Genomic DNA, 8,184 nt, shown 5'->3' with positions numbered 1-8,184 from the left:
CTTCTACTTATGGTAAATGGTAACCTTTAGTTATGGTAACTTCTACTGTCGGTAGTGTTAACTTCTGCTTATGGTAAATGGTAACTTTAGTTATGGTAACTTCTACTGTCGGTAAGTGGTAACTCTGCTTATGGTAAATGGTAACTTTTAGTTATGGTAACTTCTACTGTCGGTAAGTGGTAACTTCTACTTATGGTAAATGGTAACCTTTAGTTATGGTAACTTCTACTGTCGGTAAGTGGTAACTTCTACTTATGGTAGATGGTAACTTTTAGTTATGGTAACTTCTACTGTCGGTAAGTGGTAACTCTACTTATGGTAAATGGTAACTTTTAGTTATGGTAACTTCTACTGTCGGTAAGTGGTAACTTCTGCTTATGGTAAATGGTAACTTTTAGTTATGGTAACTTCTACTGTCAAAGAAATGTTTTTAAATTTCCCGGAGTGTGGTGGGGGTGGACGTAACACCTCCCCCTTATTTAAAAATGTTGGACATTGTTCCAACATTTTGCTTGGGATATCTTACAAGTTTTTAAAGTACGATCGTCTTATTAGTAAGGTTATATTTACTTCGTTAACTATTTACTACCGTGTAGGTATTTTCTGAGCTCACCGTAATCCATTTCCTTGACGCTGCCGTGGCTCGTGCTGGGTTCCTCCTTTGTGGTGACTAGTGTGGTCATCTCGGCAGGTGGTGCCTCCGGGTCGGTGTCTTCGGTGGTGGGCGTCCTGCTGCTGAGATGCAGGAGTAGGTGGGTGACGGAGCTCCACACTGCTCCCAGGAGGTGCATGCTCCAGCCGTAGACGGAGTGGAGCGCATAGCCTCTGATGATCGAGTCGATTATCAGCTTGGCCAATCGGAATAGGAGGATAATAGCCAATACTCCGGCACTTGCTGAGCCGAATGTGACGAACCCATTCCACAGTTGCTGTCCGGTATTTTCCGCAATCTTCTCTAGCGATTCCTCGTCCATTAAGTTGTACAGCGAAACAGTTCCGCGTGGGATGTTGCGGCCCATCGCTCCTTGTACCAGTGTGTTGATCATTGCTGGCTTCTCGATGGGGAACATTATATGGTTGCGGAGGCGATCAAGATCCTGTGTGGAGTATATGCCGCTTGTGGCGAGGTTGGCTGGATTCACATATTTCCACTGCGGTTTGCTTAGAGGCTGGATCGTTGGTGGGGGTAGTGCTTCTACCGGGCGCGGCGTTAACTTGAACCACGCGTCGTCTATTCTGTACATTGTGGGCAAAAGCTCGTTGCAGTCCCTGAGCGTGCCACTCTTAGTCAGTACGCGGGACTTTGGGAGTAGGAAGTGCGACGCGTTATTATGCGAGACGGCTAATTCACTGTAACAATTTTCAGTCTGTCTCACTTTACACGTGACCGGCACACACTTCACTATGTATATTACTTCTCCGGCGGTGATTGCCGTGTATCCTGGTGACTTCATAATCCTGTATGCCATCTCGTCGGGGGCGATGCTGGCGAGGGATAGAGCGTTCTCCAATATCTGTTTCTCTAGGGCGCACTTCTGACTCATTATATCTCGGTACATTTGTGTCAGTTGCGTCCTCATATGTTTCTCGACGTAGATGAACTTGCTGTTTACGTATGAGAAGATGTCGAGATTGTCGATCGAGATTCCAGTCTGTATCTTGAATGTCCGTCCTGGTTGGGTCTCGAGGATGAATAGTTTCGGGTGTTCTGTTTGGATTATTTTGTACCCGCAGAGGCTCGTCTCCGTGGTTCTGGCCAGGGCGAAGGTAATATCTCTTGTTGTCAGAGTGTAGATGACCGGAGTTTCCTTCTGGCCTGGTTTCGGTGAGACTCGGTGGGCCTTCCCTCGTAAAGTACGTCATATTTGTTAAATTGACAGGTGTCGGTGGGGAGTGTCTTCCAGAAGGTCATTGTTCCATCTGCGTCGTAGCATTCCCCTTCCATAGCTGGACAGCGGATGCCGGAGGGGAGGGTGACCTCGTTCGTTGAGTGCTTTACGGGCAGCTCCATCCGGCGCGTGGTTATCTTCACTGTTGCTTGTACGAACACGTTGCTCCAGGTGCCCATGGGGTCGCTGTATTGTGCTCCCTCGCAATCTCCGTCCATGGTTAAAGATCCGGCTAGGGTGATCGCTCGTGTGGTAGTGGCGTTTACCTTAATGCCGGCTATGATCCCGCTGCTCCGCCCAGGTAGATGGTTCCACTGTCCTGCATTTTGCGGCAGGCGTCGCTTGAGATCTCGTGGATATATTCGTATTTTCCACCCTGTACGGCTGAATTGTACGAGGACCATCCGCAGTGTTGCACGTCTCGATCGATCTCTATCTTACATTGTATTCCGACGGTATGGTCGAACTCGCTCAATTGTAGGAGTTGCAGGTATGTCTCCTCGGTGACTGGTTCCAGGTCTTCTAGCTCACATCCCCGATGTCGGTGAGTGAGAGGGTCGTGACATTTAGTCCCTCGCCTCTACAGTCGAAGCCTAGTAAACTGTATACTGGGTGCCGCTTAAAGCTAGTATGGTAATGCATACAGCGAGAGGCCCCATGACTGTGCGGTAGTTCGGGCTGTACTGTTGTCGGTGGTCGTCGGGTCGTGACTATATACTAGATTTTTACGACTACGTAAGGTGGGGGATGGATACATAGTGGGGGAAAGGGTCTTTAGTTTCTACGTGCGGGGGGGGGGAGTCTTAGTTTCTAGCTATCTTTAACTTATCCATATGTACGGTTTTGTCCTTATTCTCTAGCCTAATTTTTACATTATTATTCTCTAATACCTCCAGTATTTCATATGGGCCGACGTATTGATCGTCCAATTTCCCTCTACTGGGCTCTTTAGGAGATACACGCGGTCTCCCGCTCTAAAAGTACGCACGTTCATTCTCTTATCGTAGTAGATTTTGGATCGTGCTTTGGCGCGGTCGAGGTTCTCGCGGGCCCGATCTTGTGTGTCATGCAATTTTTCGAATAGTTGTTTCAAATAGTCGGTGTAAGTTTCACTGATTTCATCGTCTAGCGGTGGGTCGTTTGACGGCGCACGCGCGGTTCTCCCGAAAATCAGCTCGTGTGGTGTGTATAACGTGCCCTCGTGAACGCTAGTGTTGTATGAAAAGGTCGCGAACTTCAGATATTCGTCCCAATTATCCTTTTCGCAAAATTGTTTTAAGTACTCCCATAACACGTGATGGGAGCGTTCGACGGAGCCGTTTGATTGCGGCCTGTAGGCTGTCGTCTTATATTGGGTGATTCGGAATTTTTTTGCAATATTGCGCATGAGCGCGTTTATGAAGTGGCTTCCCTGGTCCGTGAGCCAAGCTCTGGGGGCTCCGTATATGCAGATAAAGTCTTTTGCGAACGCGTCGGCTACGTCTACGGCAGACGCCTGTTTCAGGGGAATGGCTAAGGAATATTTTGTTAGGAGGTCTTGAATTGTGAGGATGTAAGAGTACCCCGTGGTGGTGGTGGGCAGCGGTCCCATGATGTCCATGGATATTTTGTCGAAGGCTGCTCCTGGCGTGTCGGTGAGTACCATTGGTTGTCGTGTTTTTACACGGACTAGCTTCTTTAGTTGGCAGCTCCTGCAGTTCTGGATGAATTTCTGAACGTCGGCTTTCATCCCCGGCCAGTGGTACTTTTCCCTGAGTCTTCTGTATGTCTTGGTGACTCCTTTGTGTCCTCCGACTGCTGAAGCGTGTGCTTCCTTCAGGATGTCGGGCTTCTCGGCGTCGAATGGCATTGAAATATGGTTTTTGCATATTAAGATGCGGGTGGGGCTGTCCCGGAACGTGTCCTCCAGTATCCGGCGGACTGTCGGGAACATCATACCGTCTATGCCTCCCTTACATATGGCGACGGTGGGTATTCCATTTCGGTGCACGCTACGAGTAGGGAGGAGATGGCTTCCTTCACCCATTTCCTCTGGGTATCTTCCGATACGCACGTTTTAATTGGGAGTGCGATGATTCCTGTTTTTCCTCGTGTTAGCACCCGGGCTCTGCCGAGCGTTGGGTCCACGATTGTCGGTAGTTTTCCATGGTTCTCGAGCATCCTGCTGCCGGGATCACAAGGTTCTCCCCGTTGTGAGACGAACACCACTAGGTATTCCTTTCGTGCTAGGAAGTGGTCTTTGATTTCTGTCATCTGGGCCTTTGCGGGGTGGGGGTCGAAAGGCTCGTTCGGGTTGTCGAAGATTTCGGAGGGTGTGCTGTCGGTAGCGTCTGTTTCGTCGCTAGTCAGCGCTATCCCTGGATCGGAGTCTTCGCGCTCCTCGTCTCTGTCTGAGTTACTGTCGTTATCCGATACGTTTTCCTCAGTGGTCTCCCTTTCTTCGTTTGCGGCGGGGGCGGCTTCCATGCTCTGAGCTGAAGTGCTTGGTTCGTTGACGTCGGGGGAATGGTGCCGCTTCCGTTTCGTGCGTGGATTGGAGGAGAATATTGACTCATCGGAGTCGGAGGATTCTGTGGTTTTCGCGAGGGGGAGGACTTGTCGTTGGACGGGGTTACGAGAGAGAGCGTCTGCGTTCGCGTTGATTTTTCCTGCTTTGTAAGCAAAGTCGTACTCGTATTCCAGGAGTTTCAACCTCCAACGGACCAGGCGCGACGAAGGATCTTTCACTGAGTTTAACCAGATCAAAGGTTTATGGTCAGTAATTAGCTGAAATCTGCGACCGAACAAATATGGCCTAAAATGTTTTACACAATAAACGACAGCAAGCAGCTCCTTTTCGATCGTCGAGTAATTCTGTTCGGCGGCATTGAGTAGTCGCGATGTATATGCGATCGGTAAGTCTTTACCTACGGGGCCCTGACTTAAGATGCCCCCGATCGCGGTACCTGAGGCATCCGTGGTTACAACAAAGGGTTTTGTGAAGTCGGGGTGTTGCAGAATAGGGTCGGAACACAATAGGTCTCTCAGGTGGGAGAACGCCGTCTCGTGTTCCTCCCCTCCAAACAAACGCGACGTCCTTCTTTAGAAGGCTCGTGAGTGGTTTCGCGATCTTTGAGAAGTTCGGAATAAACCGGCGATAGTAACCTGCCAGACCTAGGGAACTGCTTGATGTTCTTCACGTTCCGAGGACGAGGAAAGTGTCGGACGGCCTCGACCTTCTTTGGGTCGGGTTTTACTCCTGTTTCGGAAATTACGTGGCCGAGGTAAGTGACTTCTTTACAAAGAAATTCGCATTTGTCGGGTTGTAATCGCAAACCCGCGTCTCTAAGGCGTTCCGCTAATTTATGGAATTTTATCAGATGCTCCCGCAGCGAGCTAGAGTATATGATAATATCGTCTAAGTATACAAACAATTCCACGCCTTGGAGTCCCTTCAGTACTTGGTTTCATTAACCTTTGGAAGGTCGATGGCGCGTTCTTTAGCCCAAATGGCATGCGCTTGAACTCGTAGTGGCCGTACGGCGTGGAGAATGCCGTTTTATGTGCGTCGGTTTCGTCCATACGTATCTGATGGAACCCCGAGGCGAGATCAAAAACGCTGAAATATTTCGCGCTTCCTAGTTGATCTAGTATTTCTACAATGTTAGGGAGAGGGTGCGCGTCACCCACGGTTTTTTCATTAAGAGCGCGGTAGTCTATGACCATGCGCCATTTTTTGTTACCTTTAGAGTCGGCTTTCTTGGGCACAATCCACAAGGGAGAGTTGTAGGGCGAAGTTGACGGTTGAATCACGTCGTTATCTAGAAGGTCCTTGACCTGTCTGTCGATTTCTTCCTTGTGCATTGGCGGGAACCTGTACTGTTTGGTATTTATGGGGATGTCGTCAGTGGTCGGTATCTTATGTGTTATTTTGTCAGTGTGATGTAGCTTGTCTTCGGGCAAGCGGAATAGATCGCTATACTTCTCGATAAGATTGTGTACGTGTTCTCTCTCTTCGTCGTTCAGATGGTCTAGACGAAGTAACTCCTTTATCTTGTCGGCGCGCGATTTACTTAGGAATGTCGCCATTATTCGGCGAGCCTTTTTATCGCTCCTGGTCATTCTCGGCCCTAAAGCGGAACGGCCAGGTGGGGTTAGGAGGGTTCTTTTATGACCCTTGTCGGATTCAGAGGAGGATACAGAGGTATGAGGTGGCCCGGAGGTAGAGTAGGTCTCTATCTCCTGAAGCTCGACCGTCGGTAACGAGATTTCGATATCTCGCTCGCCGGTGTTGATGATGCCGATGTAGGCAATGCCGCCGCGATTCGTGACGACAGCGTCTCCCAAGTAGATGTCGTCGTGCACGTGTATTCGCGGTACGTAACCCGTTTCGATTTCTGGGTTATTAATTCGAAGGGGCAAGGTGGTGCGCGTCCTTGCCGGTATTTTGAAGGTTTCGTTGGGTCGGGCTCTGTCGGTTTCCTTATTATCGACTGCGGAGGGCTCGGGATTTTCGGCTGCCTGATTCGTGTCGGCCCGATCGGATACGGTGGATACAGCGGTTTTATCATCGTCGGATTACAGTGGGTACGGTGATTTTGTCGTCGTCGGATACAGTGGATACAGCGGTTTTGTCGTCGGATACAGTGGATACAGTGGTTTTGTCGTCGGATACAGTGGGTATGGTGATTTTGTTTTGACCGATTCGCGTCGACTTGGGTTACCGGGAACGTCGAGGTTACTGCGGATGTGGTATCTTTTCTGTTTAGCGGTATCCGAATTCCCTCCCACGTTAGGAGGTTTTGGGTAGCGTCTATCACGTAGGTGTCGCGCAGGAAGTCTGATCCTAAGATTCCGTCCTGCGAGATTGGGAAATCGTCGGTCACGATTTGGAACCTAATCCGGTGTCCTAAGAATTCGGTTTCTATGGCTCCGAGCGTGTCGATTTTCCCCCTCAGTTATTCCCGTGATAGTTATTCCCGCGTTAGTTTCTATATTCCCCAAGGACGAGAGTTGGCCTATTTTTATCACGTTCGGGGCGGCCCCCGTGTCTATCATGAATTTTGCTTCGTTCTTTAGTCCCTCCAATTGCTAGATTTACGCTAGGCGCGTGTGAGAACTCCGGCGGGTTCATTATTGCGATTCTGGTGGTTCGCTTGTGTCTCTACTATCGCTCTTATCGGACGGTTGGTTTCCCGAGATGTTCCCGCCCGAGGTTCGTCCGCGGTCCTCGAGGGGTGCGAGGAGTTTCCCTGCGCTTGCCGAGAATTATTATACTGACGTTTACGGCATTCTTCTATTTCGTGCCCCGGGTTCTTGCAGTATCGGCATACCTTATCGTTCCTACCTGAATACTCCGCGCGACCTTTCTCCGTATTTTCGTAACGCGGTTTGTTCGTGTTGTCGACACGGTTCCTCTCTGTTCCTTCGTAACGTGGTCTACCTGGATTCCCGTAGCGCGACGGGCTCGTGCTTTCGTAGCGCGGCCTATTTGTTGTGTATCGATTGTCGGGGGGGTCTCGGAAGGTTACTCTAGGCGGTCCGTATCTGTTTGTTTCGACGCGTTCGGAAAAGGGTTTTGTCGGTGTGGAATGGGCTAAGGGCCGCCCTGCGCTATAAACGTTCCTCTCGAGGCTTCGTTCTCTGTCGTTTCTACGAGGGTTTTCGAAACGGGAATTGTCTAATTCCTGCCTCATTGCTAGTGCCTTCACGTGGGAGAATGCTGAGAACGGGTTAGCATAATGCTCTGGGTGGAGCTGAATACGGTAGCTGAGGGGCAACCCTTCGCAAAACGAACGCGCGGTCAGGGCGTCTGCTTCGGTTGTCGTATTATTGCCCAAGGCCCCGCGGCGGCGTCTCTCTTCGTCAATGATGGACGAACGGAGGTCCTTCACTCGGGTTATGTAATCTAAGATATGTTCTCCCGGTTTTAAGTATATGGTGCTGAGTTCTCCGCGGTACTGATCTATTGTTCGGGGCGAACCGAAGGCGCTGCTTAGCAGGTCCGAAAGTTGAGTTATCGTTTCGCAAGCCTCGTCTTCTACTGCGCATATGGCTCTTCGCGAAGTTTGGTCAGGATTAGGCGGGTTAGATTCCTTTCCGACGATGGAGGGAGGATCTCTTTGGCACGTCGGCATGCTCGTATAAATTGAGACAAGGGGATATTGCGTCCGTCGAAATGGGGAACCGTTTCGAGCGCTTCTCTGAAGGAGATGCGAGGCCCATAATTCTCCGTTGTTGGGTCGTAGGGGGGAAATATCGCCGATGTTTGCGCGTCGAAAAAACGTGTATGCTGGCGCGAAGGGGAAATAGGCAT

General features: G+C 50.0%; 1 pseudogene; it reads right to left on the bottom strand.

Annotated features, from left to right (window-relative positions):
• Positions 1–578: 578 nt before the first annotated feature.
• On the bottom strand, positions 579–2,531 carry LOC139787225 (uncharacterized; annotated as a pseudogene).
• Positions 2,532–8,184: the final 5,653 nt, after the last annotated feature.

This window comes from Temnothorax nylanderi, unplaced genomic scaffold, assembly GCF_030848795.1.
Source record: "Temnothorax nylanderi isolate EJ_2023f unplaced genomic scaffold, tnyl_v1.0 TNYL_tig1345_pilon, whole genome shotgun sequence".
Classification (NCBI taxonomy): domain Eukaryota; kingdom Metazoa; phylum Arthropoda; class Insecta; order Hymenoptera; family Formicidae; genus Temnothorax; species Temnothorax nylanderi.
The sequence above is the reverse complement of the archived record's forward strand: the minus strand, read 5'-3'. Positions and strand labels throughout refer to the sequence as shown.